The following is a 23,555-nucleotide window of genomic DNA, read 5'->3' as shown; positions in this document are numbered from 1 at the left end:
TGATGTTTTGTAATTGGAAAATGCTGACTGCCTAGTGAAGTTAGTCCTGTTTCTTTAGCTACAAACTATTGTTAAACTCAAGAAATATCAGCTTGTGGGCAGAGGAGGGCGATGGTGAACTGTTTACATACTGAGTCAAGAGATGTCCAAGTTTGTTTGGAAACAGCCAGTACATTCATTGTGATATGACTGAGCGTGCAACCCAGCTGTTGTACTGTTCCAGGAGATCACTCCAGTCTGAATCGTAGAAACTTACAATAGAGAAAGAGGCCATTTGGTCCATCAAACCTGTGCTTGTTCTTTACCGTATGACACTAAAGAACAATACTGGTCTCTGCTGCCAAAAAACATGCTAATTATACTCTAGTTGCACTTTCCTGCCCTATGCCATAGCCTTAAATGTTATGATAGTTCAACTGCTCATCCACATACTTTTTAAAGGTTGTGAGGTTTCCCATCTCAATTACCTTCCAGACAGTGCATTTCAGACCTCCACCATCCTGTCTGTGAATATGTGTTTCCTCAAATCCCCCCTAAACCTCCTGCCTTTCTCTTTGAAATGATGTACCTTTGTTATTAACCCTTCAACTAAGGGAAACAGCTGCTTTCTATTCATCCTGTCAATGCCACTCATAATCACATACATCTCTATCAGGCTTCCCCTCAACCTTCCCTGCTCCAAAGAAAACAACACAAGCTTAACCAGCCTCCCCTTGTAGCTGAAATGCTCCATCCCAGGCACTATCCTGGTAAATCCCTTCTGCACCCCTTCCAGTCCAATCATATCCTTGCTATAATGTGACCAGAACTGCACACTGTACTCCAGCCGTGGCCCAACCAAAGTCTTGTAGAGCTCCCAACATGACTTCTGTTCTTATAATCTATGCCATGACTGATAAAGGCAAGCAACTGTATGCCTTCTGAACTACCCTATTCCCTGTCTCGCCACCTTCATAGAAATGTAGACAAGCACCTCTTAATACCCCTGTACCTCTGAGCTTCCTAGTGTCTTATCATTCATTGAGAACTCCCTTGTTTTGTTCTTTCTTACAAGGAACACCACCTCACTTGATCAGGGTTAAATTCCATCTGCCAATGATCTGAGCAATTCGCCTATATTTTCCTGTAACCCATAATTTCTTCCTGTCAACCACTCAATCAATCTTTGTGTCATTCACAAATTTATTATCCCTCATATTTTCATGTACATCATTATGAACATAACAAACAATAGGGGACCAAGCACTGATCCCTGTGGTATACTACCGCACACTGGGCTCCTAACATACAAACAGCCTTCTACCACCATCTGTCTTCTGCCACTTAGCCAATTTTGGATCCATCTTGCAAAGTTATCTTGGATCCCCTAAGCTTTTACCTCCTTTATCAGTTTCTCATGTGGGATCTTAACAATGGCCTTGCTGAAGTCCATAAAAACTACATCAACTTTTTTTTATTTATCCAATGTACTTCCCTAAAGTACATTAGTGAACTAGATGGATTTTTCTGACAATTGACAAGAGTTTTGTGGTCATGTTTAACTCTTAATTCCAGATTTTTCCTTTGCTGCCCTACCCTCAGCCAAACACTTGGTTACCATCTTGAAAAATTCCATCAGATTTGTTAGGCATTATTTCCTTCTGACAAATCCACATTGACTATCTCTGACCAAGCCTTGCCTTTTTAAATGGAGATTTTTTTTCTCCAAATTAGACTCACTGTTTATAGTTTTCTGGTTTATCTCTATCACCTTCATGTAATCCTAACCTCACTGTCCTGTTATTTTCTGCTGCCCTTGTCCACAGCCAACCCAAATCCCATTCACCCACTGCCCCTGTGTTCACTGATATGCACTGGTTCCCAGTTAAGTAAAGGCTCAATTTTAAAACTTACACTCTCGCTTTTAAATCACTTGATGGTTTCACTTTCCCTATTTATGTATCTTCACCAACTCCACTCCACTCCTCCAATTCTCACTGATTTGAGAATCCTAATTTTAATTGTTTCACCATTAGGCTTAGAAAGCTGAAGGCATGGTTGCCAATGCTCTGGAATTAATTCATTAACCACTCCACCTCTCAAGTGTTTACTCCTTCCTTAATATCCTCTTTAAAATACCTCCTGGTCCAAGTTTTCCATAATTTGTCTATCTTGTGTAGCTCAGTTTTATGTTCCAGGTTAGAACGCTTCTGTGAACCATCTCAAAATATTTTATTACCCTAAAGGAGTTATAAAAAATGCAAGTAGTTTTTGTTGTTGTAAGATCCTTGTCTGTGGTCTCAACATCCCAGACTATGATCTCCTGCAGTTACTGATTTTTCTTTTGTGAACTATTTAGAATTGACGGAACTGAGTCATATCTCAAATTGGAGAATTCACCAAGTTCTGGATCTGCTCATCACAGAAACACTAGAAGCTCCTTCTCCTGTTTTAATTCCAAGTAAAAATAGCAAAATAGTATAAATGAAGTAAATTCAAGCACATTTGTATTGTTCTGCACAGTGCCGATCCCCATATTATAACATTGCACAGAGGAAGGTGCAAAAAAAGATTCATAAGGATGACACCAGAACTGAGATTTTATAACAACCAGCAAGGATTAGGCTGGGGCTCATTTCTTGAGAAGTAAAAAAGGCTGGGAAATGACCAATGAAAATACAAACTTATGAAATAGGAGCAGACATAGACCATTTGGTTCCTCAAACCTGCTTTGCCATTCAATAAGACCATGGCTGATCTGTTTAACATTTCCATCTATCTTGACTGCCCTTAATTCCCAGCCTAACAAGAAACCAACTATCTGTCCTAGAGTTAATCAATACCACACCACTCCCCCAATTGTCTTTTGAGGCAAGGAATCCCAAAGTCTAATTAAAATTCATTAAAATTGTGAAGTTGCTAGGCAGACATGGAGATTACATGTCCACTTACAGGGAAGTCTGCAATTGGGGGTCATAAATATAATATTGTTACTGATAGCTTGAATATGTAATTCATGAGAAACATTATCCAAAGGGTGGCAAAAATGTGGAACTCACTACTACAGTGAAAAACAGTAAAGATGAATAGCATAAATGCATTAAAAGAGAAGCTAGCTAGCACAAGACACAAACGCAAGAGAAGGTTTAACAGGGATAAAATGGAGTTTCTGTAGAGCAAAAGTAACAGCAGCCCGTTTCTGGGCTATATCTTCCAACAACTCTATTAAAACAGTAGGCAATTAAAGATTTTGGCCTCAACAAGCATTAGTAATACACTAGTTATTCCCAGGAACAAATTGGAGAGATATACAGAAATGTCCCAATGCTCAACTCATGCCATTGTACAAAGTTGCTGTTCCTCAGAGTAGAGGATAAGCCAATGTGGTTGAACAGTGGTTGTTGATTGTCCACTGGTTTCAAAGATGATGTCCACTCAGTCTTTCAAAATTCTGCAACGGTTCTTTATTTGACTGATCAGGCCAATTCTTGAGCCACTTATCTTCAGGCATGTGGCACAGGATGTCCCAGGAGATAGCGGCATCCGGGTATAGGGTGTGTTTCCTTCTCTGCTGTTACTTTGCCTCATCAATCAGAACCTCCTCGCAAGTTGAGAGTTTGAAATAAAACTACAAAATACTGGGTCTGAAGGTTGGGCACAATCTGTAGAGAAAAACAAACTTAGTACTTCAGAAGTGAGGGTCACATTCTTCAAACGTTAACTCTGTCTATCCACAGACGCACAGGCAGCATCCGAGGGGCAGGAGAATTGTCATTTCGGGCAAAAGCCCTTCATCAGGACCATTTCTCATGCTGCCTGTCCTGCTGTACTTTTCCAGCACCACACTCTCGAATCTGATCTCCAGCATCTGCACTTTCTCCTATCCACAGACACTGCCATGCTGTTGAGCATTTCCAGTATTTCCTGACTTTATCTGATCATTCGGACATTGCATGAAGCAGCTTCACAGTTACTTTATCTCCTTAGGTAATTGCGATGAAGGTCAATGCTCCAAGGAACCTAATGCGATGAGCGCTAGGACCGCTCGGACTCCGGCTGCTCCAGGCGCGCACCCGCGGTCACGCGCGAGTTTCCTTCACAACCAAAATGGCGCCGGACGGCACGGGACCGAGCCGCGAGATTCCCGTTAGCGGACGGCACTCACCATGAATTAAAAACCACTATAATTGCAATTTTGGTCTGAATCCTCAGTCTGGTGAAAAAGCGGAAGACACGCCTTCCTGGGGGGCGCGGTGAGTTTTGGGAGACCCCCCACATCGTACCGCCGCCACATTCTCCGGGTTTAGTGAACGGCTGGTGACTGGGGCCAGTGCGCAGGCGCATTGCCGTCATCTTGATCTTTACGGAACCCCTGCACCCCCGCCCCCCAGCCCGGTGTGTGTATAACACCCCCCCCCCCCCAGCCCGGTGTGTGTATAACACCCCCCCCCCCACCCCCCCAGCCCGGTGTGTGTATAACACCCCCCCCCCTACCCCCAGCCCGGTGTGTGTATAACCCCCCCCAAGCCCGGTGTGTGTATAACACCCCCCCCCCCCCCCTCAGCCCGGTGTGTGTATAACACCCCCCCCCCCCCCTCAGCCCGGTGTGTGTATAACACCCCCCCCCCCCCCCCCTCAGCCCGGTGTGTGTATAACACCCCCCCCCCCCTCAGCCCGGTGTGTGTATAACACCCCCCCCCCCCTCAGCCCGGTGTGTGTATAACACCCCCCCCTCAGCCCAGTGTGTGTGTAACCCCCCCCCGAGCCCGGTGTGTGTATAACATGCGCACGCACGCGCACACACACCCACCAGCCCGGTGTGTATATAACACACCCCCCCACCCCAGCCCAATGTGTATATAACGTACACCCCCCCAGCCTGGTGTGTATATAACACACACAGCCTGGTGTGTATATAACATGCACCCCACCCTAGTCCGGTGTGCATATAACCCCCCCCCCATGAAATGATTTTATGACCCCTCGTAATGTTTTATTAAATCCTCACAGCCCATTGATTTTTTAAATCCCCAATGTTATTTATATCCCTCTATTCTTCTTTATAACTTCCCCAATTTTAGTGTTCTTTGTAATTTACCCATCTTAACATTCTTTATAAACTCCCACCCCACCACCCATATTCGGTATATTCCCACCAGTGATTTTATAAAAAACCCCTAATTTCAATATAATCCCCCAGCGTCTTTCTGGCTGCCCTGTGTTCATTATAATTCCCCATGTTTTTGTAACATTGCCTGCTGTTCATTGTAACCCTCCTCCAAGGTAATTTATAATACCCAGTATTTTTGTGTACCCTCCTAATGTTCTGTATAAACCCTCTTTCCTAATAGTCCTTTATATAAACGCCTTCCAATGTTCTTTATAAACTGCCCACCCCAAAAATGTTCCTATAATCCTCTGTCCTTGAATAATGTTCTTAATGACCACACTGGTCATACATGTTTATAGCTTTGTAAGTCTATAAAATAAATAATCTGTTCTCCATCTTAAGATTTCTTTCCGTTTGTCTGCTTTTGGGGTCAGATAATGCGCAAAATTTTGGTTTTATTTTTAAAATTCTGGAAGATATTTTCAAACCACGAAAGGGTGACTAATGAATAACGGTATTCATTATTTAAAGTATCTGTGGTGCTAACAAAGTGGATGCACAGAAATAACCAATGAGATTCAATCCAGTTTTGTTTAAACATTTGGAGACAGTCTCCTGTTTAACTCTGATCTTGTTCCTTATTCCCACCTGGGCTGGGTTTGTGAGTAGAAATTATCTTTCGGTTGAGCTCTGTTAGGATTCATTTGTGTTTTTTTTTAAATTAGAATTCGTATTTGATGTTTCATAAGCTAATCGCTTTAGGTTTAATTGGAGGAATCGCGTGGCATAACTACTGTGAGCTCCTAAAAAGAACTTAAAATGTTGGTTTAACAAAGGCATATTGCACGGGTGTATGTATTAACTTTGGCATATTCATTCTTCACTGGAGAATATTCTTTTGCTGAAATTTACTTTAAAATGAATGTTAGGTATCAGGATGTTTCTGGGTTATTTTGTTAATAGGGGCTTTCTGGGATTCACATTGTGGTTTAGCATCAGCTCTATTGATAGTATCGAAAACACACTGATACATCTGTGCAAATGTCACTGGGAAAACCCTGTGCTTGCACGTGTACATTTATCCTTTACTGTACAAATTGTTTCTTTTTGAGTAAGTTGTGAATGGATGAGGGAAAGTGTCATTTTGCTCAGAGGTTCAATTTCACAACAGTCATATGATGTATGAAAAATAAACTTTTTAAAAGCTAAATAGTTTAGGAATTGCATGTTCTTAAAGCAACTGTTAGCCAATCAAGATCCATCTATTTAAAATTAATTTGAGGGGAAAGTTTAGAGTATTTTAATAGAAGGCTTCATCCACAACTTAGCAAATCACTTAACTTGTTTCTGTGGTTGTGAACTGTTAGCCAAAGTGAGTGTCGCTTGTTTTGTTTTCATCATAGGGAGTTAAGTTCAGGAAAACACTGGTGTAAGCCATTGCTGCTGCTGATGTTGCTTTCACACTATGCTGCAGTTTAAGTTTGAAAATTTTCATATTTAGATCTCACTTTTTACCTCAAAATAAATGGTAATTGAACTGACAGTTTGTGATTACATCATTATCATCATTGAATTGACTTTATTGTCACATGTACTGAGGCACAGTAAAAAGCTTTGTCTTGCGAGCAATACAGGTAGATCACATGGTTAAATAGCATAGATAAGTAAATAATAAGTGAACAGCGGCAAAAACAAAAACACGAGTACAGGCAAATGCTAAGAGTTTGAGAGTCCATTCAGTATTCTAACAACAATAGGTAGAATATGTTTCGAAATCGGCTGGTGCATGTGTTCTGGCTTCTGTACCTTATCCCCGATGGTAGAGATTGTAAAAAAGCATTGCCAGGGTGGGATGGATCTTTGACAATGCTGGTGGCCTTTCCTTGACCGGGCCTGGTAGATAGATTCTATAAATGGGAGGTTGGCCTTTGTGATTGTCCGGGCCGAGTTCACCACTCTCTGTAACCGTCTCCAATCTTGAATGGTTCACTTACCATATCGGGTAGTGATACATCCTGACAGAATGCTCTCGATGGCACACCTATAACGGTTGGCAAGGGTATTCATTGTCTTGCCAAAATTTCTCTGCTACCTGAGGAAGAAGAGACGTTGTTGGGCCTTTGTAACCAGTGCATCCACATGAAGAGCCCAGGAAAGCTTGTTGTGGATGACAACTCCCAGGAGTTTGACATTCTCCACTCATTTCACCTCTGTGCTATTAACTTTGGCATATTTGTGTAGGGGGGCATGAGTAACATCCTGCCAAAAGTCAATAATGAGTTCCTTGGTTTTGCCGGCATTGAGAGTATCTTGGCATTCCGTTGCAGATGAGGATAACTCTCTCCCACTCTTGGTGCGTCTGTTTGTGGCTAAATAATCCAAGGCGGCTTCTGCAAACTCTGCCAAACTTGGGCCAGAAGGTGATCGTGGAAATGGGTGGGTGGGGTGTTAGTGTGACATTGCGCTCTTTTTGCTGTTTTTGCCTAGCTTCTGCTTTTTCCTGATGGCAAGTCTCAAGATTCTCAAAGCCTTCCCAGATACTGTTCCTCCACTTTGGACAGTCTTGGACCAGTGGTTCCCAGGTGTCTGTGGAAATGCCACACTTTATCCTAAGAGAATTCCGAAGCACTTTCTCCGTCCACCTGGGCTCGCCTTCTGTTTCTGAGCTGGGATTAGAGCATCTGCTTGGGGAGTCTTGTGTAAGTCGTGCAATGTGCCCAGCCCATCGTAGCCGATGAAAGGTGGTCAGTGCCTCGATGCTGGGGGTGTTGGCCTGATACCAGGACGCTGGTATTGGTGTAGCTGTCTTCCCAGTGGGGGTACAGGATCTTGTGCATTGTCGGTACTGCGCCAGTATGTTGAGATGTCTGCTGTAGACAGTCCACATCCCCATTTGTGATTAGCGTCATCACTGAATACTGATCTGCTAAGATGTTGCACAATTCAATTTCATCAACAAATGTTTGAAAAATATAACAATGTAGCAATGTGGTTTATAAATTTTAATTGTAAATTTGATTTCACTAAAACAAAGGTATTGATGACATCATTTGTGTTAATTGGCTGAAATAATTTTCTGAATCTCTCAGTTGAGAGAATGTCGTGTATTAATTCAAAGTGAAAGCTCTACCATTTGCTTCACATTTAGATTTAATGAATGAAATTATTGCAAGTTCCTACCATGCCTGCTTAGAGAGTCTTGTTTATGCAAATTTTCCCTATGCCATCTTATAAAAAGGTGTTGATTCCTTGCCAGGGTAGGATCTAGAAATTTTGCCTCCATTTACATATTGGCTGCTCTTCATCGGGGAGATCAGCTAAATCACCACATGTCATGCTTGCCTTATCTTTATTTATGCTATGCTCACTCAGATGGATACCTGGGTGGGAAAAATAGGAAAGATTCAGAATTCCTGCACCTGAGTGAGTATACACTTTCCACTTGCTGGAAGTGCTTGTATCCTGGTGTGAGAGCGAGTATAGAATTTATGTGTAAAATGTGCTTAGTATATTGATCTCCTGGACCAGACATCAGTACCTGTGTGTAAGTTGTGTGGTGTCCTGGTAACAATCACTACCTTCATGAGTAAGGTGGGGAAAGATATGGTGTCACTCTGAGGCACTTTACTTTCACAGTGCTAATTCTTGGTGTAGTTTGTAATTTATTTTTAGTTCGCCTGTGCATGGAACATTCCTGGCTGAGAGCCAGTAAGTGAGCAGATGTTCAGCAGAATTTGGGCAGTGCAGAGTTTTGGTTGGTCTTGAGAAGGTGAGAGTCATGGTGATTTACTTCCTTTGTGTGTGTTTAGATAGCTGAAACACTTCTTCAGTGCTCGCTAAGCTCAGATAGCTATGCAAATGTCAAATTTATCATAGGGTAGTTTTCATAACAGCCTGAACAGGATGAAAAGAATGGTGATTGTGCACTGGTTTTAAGTATTAATTGTTTTATTACAAATTTTAATGTGTATATGTATGTTGTGGTATCCCCAGTGGGATCCAGAAACCACCTATTTTAAGGCTGTACACTGTTTCCAGAAACAGTAGTACAGAACTTCTCAGCAGCATTCATTGTAAGAAAGTAAAAATTGTCGTAATTGTTTTGAAATTTGGTTTTCTTACATTTGACTTGATGAATGTAACCAACGGCTTTGGCAGCATGTCTATGTTTCATCAGTATTCAATAAACAGTCGTCTTGTTTGTAGTAGCTAGTTGCTGTTGTGAATATTTATTTGTAGAAAGGTTACTATTAAGCAGTCAGTCATGATATGAAAGTTACAGCAGTAGTTTTTACCAGAGTGGATGCAGCCTTATACTACTTTTTGATGCTCCATCAAATACCGAGTCGTATATGGAATCTCTTAAGATATCTAATCAAGGCTTGCTATGTTAGATTCATAGACCAGTACACAACAGAATGTGGTCATTTGGACTATTGTGCTTTGGTAGACCTGTCCAACTAATCCACTCCTCTGATCTTTCCACTGGACCTTGAATTAAATTATACTTTTTAGTTGACATTGTGGTTTTTTCAGAAATGTGGATTTCCTGCTCTTTTTTTAAAAAAAACAGCAACTTTCTGTTCTTGAAAACTAAATTAATGCAAATCCGATTTTGTTAAGTTTACATTGATTCTGTAGTTCCCATTACCAATTCATTAATTGTTGGTATAAAAGCAGTTTGCCATGCAGCATTGATGTTACATTTTGTAAACAGCCGGGATTAATTTTAGGAAGGCATGTTGAGGCCTGTGACCTCAGTTATTTATCTTCATGTTCATACACTTTGACAAGCAGGAGTCCATGGTCAAAGGCAAATGTGAATAACACAAGTACTTAAAAGGTGCCTTTGAAAAACATCTCTCTTCAACTTCAGTTACTTCCATTGTGATGATCAGTACCAGGGCTCAGATTTTTACAATTCGTATCAATCACTTAATCATAGAGATGTACAGCACAGAAACAGACCCTTCGGTCCAAACCGTCCACACCGACCAGATATCCCAAACCAATCTAATCCCACCTGCCAGCACCGGCCCATATCCCTCCAAACCCTTCCTATTCATATACCCATCCAAATGCCTTTTAAATGTTGCAATTGTACCAGCCTCCACCATCTCCTCTGGCAGCTCATTCCATACACGAACCACCCTCTGCGTGAAAATGTTGCCCCTTAGGTCCCTTTTATATCTTTCCCCTCTCACCCTAAACCTATGCCATCTAGATCTGGACTCCCCCAACCCAGGGAAAAGACTTTGCCTATTTACCCTATCCATGCCCCTCATAATTTTGTAAACCTCTATAAGGTCACCCCTCAGCCTCCGACACTCCACTTAAATAAACTGAATGAACTGTACTGAGGTTTATGGGTGATACAAAGGTGAAAAAATAAGCTGTGTAAAAGACACAAAGATCTGTAAAGGGATATAAATAGGTTAATTGAATGAGGAATAATGTGGCTGATGGCATATAATATCGGGAAATGTGAGGTTAATCACTTTGATACGGAGAATAGATAAATGGGATGTTTTCAAATTGTTAAAAATAACATTCATGTACAAGCTCTTCAAGACTTTTTAATGCCAACATCTAATTGCCTTTCCACAAGAAAAACAATATTTCCATACTTGAGTTGTGGGGATCAGATGGGAATGTGGAATTAAGATTGAAGATCATTTGTTAAGTAGTGGCACAGGATTGAGATGTCTCAAGGTTTACTCTTGCTTCCTTTCTTTTATATCTCCATTATCAGTTGTTTGAAAGGTAACTAGAATAGACTTCGAATAGACTGTGCGTTCAAATGGGATCTTCCTGGTCTTTGCTCCCACTAATAGGTTAGCATTTATTATTCCCTGTGGATGTAGTGAGGAAGATATGTACACATTGAGAGATCAATGGAATGGTTAGGTAGGCTGAAAATTGAATTCAGTCCAAAGAATTGTGAAGTTATACATGTGAGGTGAGCAAACAAGGGAAGATTATTGGCGGAAAACTGAAGTATGGAGAAACAGAGGGAATTTGGAGTGCATATCCACCTATCCCTGCAGGGTAGCTTTGAAGAAAGATCAGAAAGATTAGGTTGTTTTCTTGGAACAAAGTTGACTATTTAAAATGCACAAAGTTATGAGAGTTCTGAATAGAGTGAATAGGAAATTCTGAGGTCAATGATCAGGAGGCATCGAATTAAAGTAATTTAAAAGTAATTCTTTTTCACTGAGGATGGTAGGGATGTGGAACATCTTGCTGCAAAGGGTGGTAGAGAGCAAAGGGAGCATCTTATACATATACAGTGTTGTAACTTGTAAGTCTAATAGGAAGAGGTAGCAAGCTGAATTAGACTGGCTGGCTTTCTTTCAGTCTATTTAGAAACAATGAAAGGAATGGCCTCGTGTGCCAGTGTATGCATCAATCCCAGATTTATGAAGCTTATGAAACAGTTAAGACAGAATTTCTCTAATTCATATTTGTTTACGTGAGGATTGTAGGGTATATGACATCTCCTCTTATAGGTATTCTGCACCTGAAATTATTCAACTTTCCAGACAGTAGGTTCTTAATTAGCATAGTAATAGCTGATCTAGCTCATCGACTATAGTCACATGATACAATGATAATGGCGTTGTTGACTAATCACAGTGATCAATCTCTGTCAATGAATCTATGGCAGATCCCCATGAGACACAAAACGCCAGTCATACAGTCGTAGAGATGTACAGCATGGAAACAGACCCTTCGGTCCAACTCGTCCAAGCTGATCAGATATCCCAGCCTAATCTAGTCCCATTTGCCAGCACTTGGCCCATATCCCTATAAACCCTTCCTATTCATATACCCATCCAGATGCCTTTTAAATGTTGCAATTGTACCAGCCTCCACCACTTTCTCTGGCAGCTCATTCCAGATACACACCACCCTCTGCATGAAAAGATTGCCCCTTAGGTCCCTTTTATTATCTTTTCCCCTCTCACCCTAAACCTATGCCCTCTAATTCCCACTTCAGGGAAAAGACTTTGTTGTTTACTCTATCCATGTCTCTCATGATTTTATAAACTTCTATAAGGTCACCCCTCAGCCTCCGACGCTCCAGAGAAAACAGCCCAGTGATGGAGACCTTTGAAAACCCAAGGCCAGAACTCTCAAGGGCGATCTATTCACAGCATGTTATGCCTCAAATTACTTGTACTGTGTGCTAAATCCTAAAATGTCTATCTAATTTGCATTTGATGATTCAAAATGTCAGCTTTCACCTTTTCCATTTGGGAGTAATTCCATATTGCTTTCTCACTGAATTACTGTTTCTGCAGATTTGTTTTGGCATTATATCTCATTAAACAAGTCATGCCCTCTAGGTCTACTATTCTGGATAAGGTATAACAGTTTGTCCTGCTTTACATTATTCAGTCTCTTTAAAATCTTAAAACAGCAATCATATCACCCCCCCATCCCTTTATTCCAGTGAGAAATAAAGTTTACAACACCCCTACTTGTTAGTCAGTCTACCTATGCCTCAGTCATTATCTTACTTTCTGCTGCACCCTTTAAATAGCAGCAGTATTCATTTTTCTACTATGGTGACTAGAATTGTATACAGTGTTCTAAGTACGGTTGCACCAATGATTTGTAAACTGGTGGGTTCAAGTCTCACCTGTCCCAGCAGGGTGTGTTGACATCTATAAACAGTTTAATTAGAAAATAGGTTTTTCTAATAATAGGGCAGGAATCCTCATCATTTTGGTTCAATGTTAAATTTTTAATTTATCTCTGATTTCTTTTTTTCATTCCCACCGATGATATTGGTTTAGCTTTAGGTCACTACTAATGAGGACCTCCGATCTCTCTCATTTCCCATGCACTTTGTTTTCTTTACATTGATGTAGCAGTCCTTTCTAAACATTTATCCTGCATGTGAAACATTGTCACCAATCTGCTTATTGCTCAAGCATATTTAAATATCCTTGCAAACTATCCCCTTTAACCTTGGAGACTACCACCTTTGAAGGGCTAGACAACCTACTCCTGTTCCTAGTTCTTATGTTATGTTCTTTGACTTTCTTATTGTCTGCACATTTAGTTGTTGTATTTGCAACTCTGCGATGATGAAAATATTGGTTAAGACGTCCTAAGGTAGAGTCATTTAGAATACCACTGGTAACATTCTGACAGGATGTTAGACAATCTTGTACATTCAGTTATGAAGAATTAATATAGCATGCCTTTTCTCGTAAGAATTATGTTACGTCGAAAAATTCTTTTAATTCTCAAGTTCCATTGAGAAGGTGGTCATGGATTTTGTGTTTGATGCAACTAAGTTGCTTTTTTAGAAGTTAAGGGTCAACCATGTTGGTGTGAAACTAGAGTTGCATAATAACCAGACTTGGTAAGAATGGCAGATTTCCTTCTCTATTCTAACAGATGTTAATGAATCATTTCGGTTTTTATTACAATCTGAGCTTTAAGGTCCCTTTTCCTGATGTCAGCTTTTTTTCTTGTTGTATTAATCCAGGGCTCCAGCCCTGTTACATAAGACTGTGATGTTGTAACCCAGTGAGAGGATGTGTCTGATTTTTTAACTTTGATTAGAGTGGTGCTGGAAAAGCACAGCAGTTCAGGCAGCATCCGAGGAGCAGTAAAATCGACGTTTCGGGCAAAAGCCCTTCATCAGCAACTGCAGTCCTTGTTTTTACCTTTTTTAACTTTGAGTCTCTTTTTGAGCATCAAGATGCCTTTCTATTTACATTTTCAGATTCTTAGATTTTTTTCCTTGTTGGAGATATGAGAGTATAGTGAGTTGGTTTTTCTAACATGTCTGTCCAAAGAAGAACATTTCTTGTTTTTGATCCGCTATGCTTTCAAGTAGTCTTCCTGAGACTAAGAAGTCAAGTGGTTGAAGTGGTGAATATAACTTATCGATAGAACTCCTTACAAAATAACAATTTTAATATCATAAAAATCTGTGAGACCTAGTGTGTGAATTGCAAATGATTATTGTGCTTAATAGAATGCTATGTTTTATTGCTGGGTCATTGAATGTAACTGTAAGGGTGGATTATGCTTCATTTATAGAGGACTTTGCTGAGACTACATCAAAAGTAGTGTGTACTGGTCACCAAACTTACAGGAGGATGTTCAAGCATTGGGGGAAGTTCAGAGAAGGTTTATTCGACTTAATACCTGGAATGAGTGGATTGCCTTATGAGGAAAGGCTAGATAGACCAGGTCTGTATCCTCTGGAGTTTACACGAGTTAAAGGTGTCTTATTTGAAGCATGTAAGAACATGAGGGGATTTGACCACATGGATGTGGAAAGGATGTTTCCTCTTGTGGGACTATCTTAGAATCCCTATAGTGTGGAAACAAGCTATTTGGCCCAATGAGTCCACACCAACCCTTGAAAGGGCATCTCACTCAGATCTATCCCCCTACCATGTAACCCTGCATTTCCCATGAATAACCCCCCTAATCTATACGTCCCTGAATACAAAGGGTTATTTAGCATGGCCAAACCACCTAACTTGCACATCTTTGGACTATGGGAGAAAACCCTCACAGGCATGGAGAGAATGTACACACTCCACGCAGATAGTCACCCAAGGGTGGAATCGGAATCGAACCTGGGTTCCTGGTGCTGTGAGGCAGCAATGCTAACTATGAGTCACCATGCCTCCCAAGTATTGAGAACTAGAGGTCATAATTTAAAAATAAAGAGTCACCCATTTAATATAGAGCTGAGAAAACTTTTTTTTCGGTGAGGATTGAATGTCTTTGGCATTCCCTTCCTCAAAAGATAGTGGATGAAGAATCATTAAATATTTTTAAAACACTAAAAAGATGGAAAATGACTGGGGATACCCAGGAGTGTAGAGTTGAGATTCAATCTCTGATTCTTTCATAGCATCATCCATATGAATGTTTGAAATATTCTTGTTGAAATTTATGAAGATGCAAATTGTCATTTTAAAAAAATTTGAAATCCTCTCATGAAAACAGAATGTTCCCAGTATATTTGAACTAAATCTGATACAGTTACCACTGTCCTTCGAAATGGATTAGTCATTGCTTATCTGAGCAGTGATGACAGTTATTGCCACATGCTTACTGGGAAGGAGATGTGATGCAATCTGCCATAGAACATTAAACACAGTTAAGTGTTTACTGTTTCCTTATATATTCTTGGAACTATTAAAAGCTAATTAGTCTGCTATAAGTGAATATGAAGTGTAGAACTTCCTTTAACTTGTTGATAAAGGAGCAAAGGAGTATTCTCCTTGTGTGTATAAAAAATAAACTAATATTTTAAACATGCCATTTCTCCTGTCACGACCTACTGTAAAGAATGTACAGATGTGTCTCTGTTCCACATGCTGTCACATAGTGTAAAAAAGTCCAATGACACCACCAATATGAACAACTTTCTGCGCTAACTGTTACTTGGGATGAAAGTGATTCATACCAAGTGTCATTGGTAATTGGAAAAAAGGAGCTCTATTTTTGTAACACATATAACTTTAAGACAAACAGGTGGACTTGGACCTCCGCTTGAATGAATTCTGCTTTTTATGCTTTGTTTTTTTCTGTTGTGTTTGCACAAAGAGAAAGCGAGCTGCATGCTTTGTATCTTCAAAGTTTGGATGTTTCTTCTCTGTTGCTCTTGGTATTTGCGGCTTTTTATCACTGCAGCTCAAGCAGAAGGGCTGTTATTAGACAGAATCTTTAAATCAACAGGCTCTCAATGCCGTTCAGTCTTGAATTCTCCCTCTTAATGCTTCAAAACAGAACACTGCATTGCACAGCTCAACAATACATGCAGCACTTGATTCTTTTTAAGTAACCAAAGTTTCTAGATATTCCAATCATTGCAGTCCAACTTCTAATTTAGTATATAGTCCCAAAAGTGAAAAATCTATAGTCTATTACAATGATCTTGTCTTCCTTTCCACTATTGTAATTGTCACCTGTTAATTGTTCACTATTACTCAAAAGTCCAGCCGTGATTTTGAAATCCTATTCTGTTTGCTCAATATCATTTTAAATGTTTTTCCAGACTCTTTTTTTTTACTGCAGAGTATACTTAATGCTCCTTTTGATTTAATAAAAGATATGCAGGTCATATAAATGGTATCTTTGAATTACGTGGGGGGAGTTTGAGCCATTCAGTCAGAAGGGATATATGGCCTAATAGAGTAGAATAGAATCCCTGCAGTGTGGGAACAGGCCATTTGGCCCAATAAGTCCACACCAACCCTCTGAAAAGTAACCCACCCAGACCCATTCCCCTACCCTATGACTCTATATTTACCCCTGACTAATGCACATAACCTACACTATGGGCAATTTAGCATGGCCAGTTCACCTAACCTGCACATCTTTGGATTGTAGGAGGCAATCCATGCTGACATGGGGAGAATGTGTGAACTTCACTCTAATTCATGTATTTCTGTTCAAGTTTGGGGGTTGATAACAACTGTCTCGCAATGTTTTGAGAACAAGAAACAATTTCTGAAGTTGACAAATCATCCTACATATTGTGTGGTAGCATGTGCGTTTCTTCTTGCTCACATTCAGTTTGAACTCTTTCTTATGCTTTTGGGAGGTCCTGGAAGACAGGATGTGTCTTCACAGCTGTTTCATCACAAAGTTAATTAGTGATTTATATTTGTATTTCTAAGTTTTTTTTTCCGCTGTACCACAGACTTGCAACATTTCCTGTTGCCCAATGACTGGACCAAACAATGATGTATACTTTTCCCATTATTTTTAAATTTCTTGAGGAAGTGCAGGTAATCTTTCTCAATCCCTTTAAACTCACTAATCAGGATGTAAAACTGAAGTCAAACCTTTTGGCATTTTAAGTGCAATTCCTACGGTGTTTTGAGAGAACAATAGATGGACACCGTTTCACTGTAGCTTGAAGTGTGTGAATTTTCAGGATTATTCTAATTCATCATTTTAAATTCATTACTGTTCATAATTCAATTCATTTTAAAGGGCTCAAAATATTTCCTACAGACATAGCCTAGGTTTGAACTAGCTACCTAATGAAAGAGCAGTGCTCTGAAAGCTAGTACTTCCAAATAAACCTGTTGGACGATAACCTGGTGTTGTGTGATATTTAACTTTGTCCACCCCAGTCCAACACTGACACCTCCACGTCATAGGTCTGAACTGTACTTCTCGGTATTTGTAGCTGCAGCCATGCTTGTAGATCACCTCTATAATTGAACTACTGAAATTTTAGAAACAGAATCTGCTCAACGCAAAATGATTCCCAGCACACAGCAATATTTTTCTAAATTGAGATTTTTGTCCCTAACTCATTTGATCAATTTGGAAAGTGTCCAGATCGTAAATCTGATTTGTTAAAGACCAATTAATTATGATCTAAACTGAAAGAATGTCTCATTTCAACATTTTTATCTGCATAAAGGTATTTAAATGATAGTTGCACTACATTATGGCTTTATCATTTAACAATTTAGAAACCAAGAAATCTACAAAGGGAGAGAGTGAGGACTGCAGATGCTGGAGATCAGAGTCGAGAGTGTGGTGCTGGAGAAGCACAACATCTGAGGAGCAGGAGAATTGACATTTCGGGCATAAGCCCTTCATCGGGAATGAGGAAATCTACAAAGGAACAGTTCAAATTCCATTTAAAAAAATTTAAATATTATGATCACGTTATAGTTTTGAAAACAATTGCCTTTATGTGTTGCTTTTAACTGGAGAAGCATATATATCAGGCTAAATACCTAATGAAATCTCTTGTGAAGATTTTTCATCCATCCATAATTCTGTCAAAAATTCTGACATTGGTAAATATTAAAGATTGATGGTGATTCAGTCTGTGCCAACATTATTTATGTTGTACAGACACCTGGAATTAAGGTGTATCAGAATATAGGCAAGGTGCAGGGTACGTTACAATGCAAATTAAGTAATTTATTAAATTTTGATGATGGAGCAGAGGAACTTCGAGAAATAAAGAGTCACCAAAGAAATGACACTGAGTAAACTATTGAAGCTGTGGCCTTACTAATTCCCAGGTCCTGATGGACTATATCCTAGTGCCTTAAAAGAAGTTGCTCGTGACACAATCAATAGGCGTTCGCCTTAATTTTCCAAAATTCCTTCAATTCAAGAAAAGTTCCATTAGATTTGAAACAAGTGAATGTAACTGCTTTATTCAAATAAAGGGGGAGACTGAAACTACATATCAGTTAGCATCTGTTTATTAGAAGCTATTAAACACTTTTTATATTTGAAACATTAAATATTATAGGCAAGAATCAACTTGGGTTTTTTGAAAGGGAATTCATGTTTAACAACTTATTGGAGTTATTTGAAGAAGTAATATTTTCTTTGGTTGTGCTGCATTTAGCTTTCTAGAAGAAATTTGATAAGGTGCCACCTCATGTTGGCATGCCCAGTAGATAGATTGGCTAGCTAACAAGAAACACTCGACATAAATATTTGTTGGTGAGATGTGATAGGTAGGGTGTCACAGGGATTAGTTCTGGGACCTCACTGTTTTACAATTTATGTAAATTCCTTGCATGAAGGGATTGAGGATAAAGTTGCTAAGTGAGTGAGCAGAGATCTGGCAAATGGAGCATAATGTGCAAAAATATGAGTGTCTATTTTGGCAGGAAGAATAAAATGCTGAGTCATGTTTTAGAACAGTAATGTAGAGAGTCTGAGTGTCTTAGAGTAAGAATTGCAAAACATAAGTATACTGATATAGCCAGTAATTAGAAAACCCTATGGAATGTTTCTATTGAAAAGCAACTTGAATACAAAAGTAGGCAGGTTTTGCTTTTCAGCTATACAGGGCCTTGGCAGGGTCATGTGAAGTGTTGGTTACCGTATTGGTCTCCTTATTTAAGGAAGGATGTGAAAGTGTTGGAAGCAGATTGGAAAGGGTTCACTCATCTTATATCTGGTATGAGTGAGTTATCTTGTGAGGAAAGGTTGGACAGGTTATGCGTATGTTCACTGGCGTTTAGAATGAGAGTCAATTTGTTGAAACATTTAAGAGCTGAGGAGTTTTAACAGGGTGGATGTGGAAAGAATTTAGAACTAGGGATCACTGTTTTAAAAAAGAAATGTCTTATTTTTAGATCGAGATGAGAATTTTTTTGTACCAATGTTGAGAGTCTATGGAACTCTCTTCCTCAAAATGTTGTGAAAACAGAGCTATAGACTATTTTTAATGCAGAGATAGACAAATTTTTAATGAGCAAAATGGTGAAAGGCAGAAATGTGGAGTAATCAAATCAAGCACGATATTATTCAATGGCAGAGCAGGCTCAAGGAGCTGAGTGGCATACTCCTGTGCCTATATTCGTCTACAGTCTGGTGGATACAGGTCCAACTTGGTGAACTGTTCCTTCATACAAGAATCCCCACTGAGTTATCAACTGAGTGTATATTTTCTGAAGTGCTAACACGGTCATAGCTTTGCTTGAATAAGGAAATCAAAACTACTCAGTTCTTGGATTTGGCGTTACCGAATCGCACTCTACACAAGTGTCCTACTGTAAAACATCCTGACTGTTATATTTCAATATATTTGCAATAAAAGGCAATATTCCATTTAATAGTTTAATCACTTGCTGTATCTGCACACTCTTTGTGATTTATGTGCCAGGACACCCAGATCCCTACTTGTGAATTTTTAATCACCCAAGTAATTTAGTATTTTGTGTCAATACTTGGTTTTGTTTTGTGACCTAATAATCACAATACTGAAATATAACAGAGGTGTTGCTTTAATGTTTTGAGTTCAGGACCACTCATGACGGTTTTGGAGCCTGAATACTGGAGTCCTCTTACTTATATTGGCATTTTTAAAAATAATGCTTTTGAATAAACAACTTGGGAAGTTTAATGAAGAGTTTAGAGCAACAGTTGTATAATCCACCCCAGGTCTTTTCCTAATTGCACTCTTTACATAATTGTTTAACATTATTTTAAAACTCAAACTGATTGAACTTGAGATGTGATCATAACCTTCTATAATTTCCATGCCAATAACTGCCTTATGGTGAAAGCAAAAAATGTCTTGGCAGGAAAACTCTGAAGATTGATTGCAGCTTAGCATGTAACAGATGTCCAAGTGCATTGGAATTACCAAAGCTAATTTTGATGCCTGCAAATTGTGCTGCTGCAGCTATTACTTTTGCATTGCCTGCTAGAGGAAATGTCTTCTACCACACTGAAAGGTAAATTCGACTGAAATGTGACAATTGTTTTGTTTCAGCTTTGAGGTCCCTTACATAAGTTTATTGGTAATCCTCTTTTAGCACTGCATGAATTCTGCAAATGTGGGTTTTTCTGATTTTGACACTTTGCCTCAAGTATCTCTGACAGCCTTGATGGTGTGTAATCTTTAGAAGCACAGTTTGGTGCAAAGGTTTAGTCTGTGACTGAAGGTCTGATTGATATTTGTGCATTTTTGTGCTCTGTGATGTAATCAAGAATGGGAATAATCCCTTAAAATGGAAATATGATCTGTGTTTTCATTTGTATATCTGGACAATAATGGCTGCACTTGCGTATGTACAGGAGTCACAGTGCATTACTGCATGATACTCCATTGCAAAACCACTTGAAGATTTATTTAATGCACATGCTGTTTGATGGAACTCCCCCTTGGTGTGACAGGTTACATGAATTTGTCATACGCAGTTAGTTGATCCATGCCACCTCTTTCTATCTCTAATGGTGAGATTTTGACTTTAGCAACAGTAGGGCCAGTTTAAACTTGTGCCTATGATATTTGCACAATTGGACTCATGACTGCATTGAATTTTCACATTGTTGATTAATGTCTTTTTGTTTATATCAGCAGCTAAGTTCATTTAGATGCCCTAAAGATGTTGTAACACATCCTGTTCTTCGGTAACCCAACCGGATAATGATGTTGTGATGTATGGTGCATAGTGGACAAAGGAGGAAAAACGTGGCAAGTGACTAGATTGCGAGAACAGGAAAGAGAATGGCACAAGATGAAGATTTGTAACTGTTCAGAAACTATCCTGCATGATATTGTTAGGGTATTTGGGTAAAGACTGGGATATAAATTTTGTAAATTATTCATTACACACAATCCAAATATTTGATGGATTTCTTAGGAGGGAAGAAAAGCGGCCAACATTTACTATTCTGAGCAGGTAAGTAACTTAAAAAAAAAGTTTTGAAAACCTACAATGAGGGAAGCTAATTCAGCAATAGTCACACTTTTGGATCTTTCCCATATAATCGACCCAATTATTCAATGGTTTGGTTTGCTCAGCTAACGGAAAAGTCTGTTTCAAATCATCATCGTTATGAGTAAGAATGTACATTTGGGTGAACTGTAATTCTTTATATCATTTGTCTGTAGATTCTTAGTGTGAAATTTATAAAATTAACACTTGAATGTGAATTGATAATGTTGCATTATGGACTCCATGAAAGACTCGCTGCTTTGAAGTTTTTAAAAATAATGTGATGTGTGTAACAGTCTATCCTGATGCAGAGTAAGTAGGGTTTCTTTTTGTGTGTCAGTGGGGACATGGCACTGTGACTCTTACCTCAGCACGCCAAGGGAATACGTGGAACAGCCTCTGAAAATGCTGCCGTTGTGTTGACCTTAACATGGGTTTGACCCATGGCACAGGTGGCACAGTGGTCCAATGATTAGCACTGCTGCCTCATACTAGGGACCTGGGTTCGATTCTAGCCTCTGGTGACTGTCTGTGTGGAGTTTTCACATTCTCCCCGTGTCTGTGTGGGTTTCCTCTGGGTGCTCAGGTTTCCTACCACAGTCCAAACCTGTGCAGGTCAGGTGAATTGGTCATGCTAAATTGCCTATAGTTTTAGGTGCATTGGTCTGAGTGGGTTATTCTTCAGAGGATTGGTGTGGACTTGTTGGGCCAAAGGGCCTGTTTCCACATTGGGGGGAATCTAATCTAAACTGAATAGAATATTGTTGAGACCATCTGGCATACTTGTACAGATTAGTCCTCCTTACTTTAGGGTATACTTCTATTGGAAGCAAATAGATTCACTAGAATGATCTCTGAGATGAAAGCTTTTTGGATTTATATTCAAAGCTGATCCAACAAATATTTTGATTTATATATATGAGAGGATGGACAGGAAAGTGCAGTTAAGGCCGCAGTCATAGCTGTTATTGTATTAGTAATTGACGGAACAGGTTCAGTGGGCCATATGGTCTACGGCTTCGATTTTTATAACCTTGAGTCTGACACTTTGCCCATTGTCCATAAGGAAATGTGTACTGGTAAAGAATATGTGGCAGTATCTGTGTTAAAGTGTGTGATAAAAGTTGCCGTAGTCCTCTTGGACCATAACACTACTCTCTCATTAGAGAGAGAGAGAGACGGAGCTGGTGATGGTCGCCATGCCTGAAGGTCACCATGCCTCCTGTTACATGAGAGGTTGAGAAGGAGAGTCTTTATGGTTACCTCAGAAGATGGCACCACACTGCATCATGAACCGGCCATCCAGCCAACTCAGATAATTTAGTTACATATTAATACTTAAAAAACCAAGAAAATACAAATTTCTTAAATACTAATTACTGTACACCAATAGATTTGGAAGTTATGATTCTCAAAACTTACTTAATTTTATTCGGTGTTCTGTACAATGCTCAATACAAAATATAGTTTGCCTCCATGCTGACTTAGTATGCACATGCGGTGTTCATGTGTGCTAATGTACTATACATGCTGGAAGGCCCTAGACTACAAAACCTCTGGTCTGTTGTGATAAATGATTGTGACAGTGGCTGAAATTGGAAAGCAGATCAGTGGCTTATTTCTTTACCTGGAGAAATCATCCTTGTTTCATGCTATTGATTACTATCCAGTTTCTTCTAACTGAAAGATGGAGCATTGGATAAGGAAAGGAATAGGCATTATGATGATATATCTTCGGGTCGAATGGCTTCCAGGCATTCACTCTTTTAAGTTTTTTCTGTTCCATTTTTAAGCCATCAACTTGGCAAATACTTTTAAAACTTGACTGGTCAACATGGTTATGTCTGTTTGTGTCACTGAAAGTCCAACTTGCCATTGCTGCACTTTTATCTCCTGATTTTCACTAGACTTACTTCATGTAAATCTGTGTTTGTATTCACCAATTTCCCAGCTGTAGGATATTTACCGAACTGGGGGACTGAGTGTTGATTTCATACCCAAAGGAGATAAGGGGTAGATATCAAGAGCAAATGAAGGGTCCTGCTAAAAGTAAACATTTGGCCTGTAGATCTGCTGCCATATCTATCGTAAAGCATCTCATAAGTCTACCGTGAATAAATATAAAGCAAATAACTGCAGATTCTGGAGATCTGAGAGAAAACAGAAAGTACTGAAGAATTTTCATGTCATGTCTGATTCTTTTGGCAATTAGCTAAATCTGTGTACTCTGGTTACAAAACCCTCCTGCTAGTGGAAACAAT

At 39.4% G+C, this 23,555-nt stretch overlaps 1 protein-coding gene across 4 annotated transcripts in view; it reads left to right on the top strand.

Annotated features, from left to right (window-relative positions):
• Positions 1-4,096: 4,096 nt before the first annotated feature.
• Positions 4,097-23,555, top strand: part of dennd4a (DENN/MADD domain containing 4A) — a 151,600-nt gene continuing 132,141 nt past the window's right edge. For 2 of the 4 annotated variants that reach the window (XM_043674604.2, XM_043674605.2), the window contains exon 1: positions 4,097-4,232. The gene's annotated coding sequence lies outside the window, so the exon portion shown is untranslated. Of the gene's footprint in view, positions 4,233-20,591; positions 21,259-23,555 lie in introns of those variants that run through there. The other 2 variants (XM_087981452.1, XM_043674607.2) reach the window with 2 other exon arrangements.

Source organism: Chiloscyllium plagiosum, unplaced genomic scaffold (assembly GCF_037043375.1).
Source record: "Chiloscyllium plagiosum isolate Xiang-an unplaced genomic scaffold, Cpla_swu_hap1 HiC_scaffold_39, whole genome shotgun sequence".
In the NCBI taxonomy this organism is placed as follows: Eukaryota; Metazoa; Chordata; class Chondrichthyes; order Orectolobiformes; family Hemiscylliidae; genus Chiloscyllium; species Chiloscyllium plagiosum.
The sequence above is the reverse complement of the archived record's forward strand: the minus strand, read 5'-3'. Positions and strand labels throughout refer to the sequence as shown.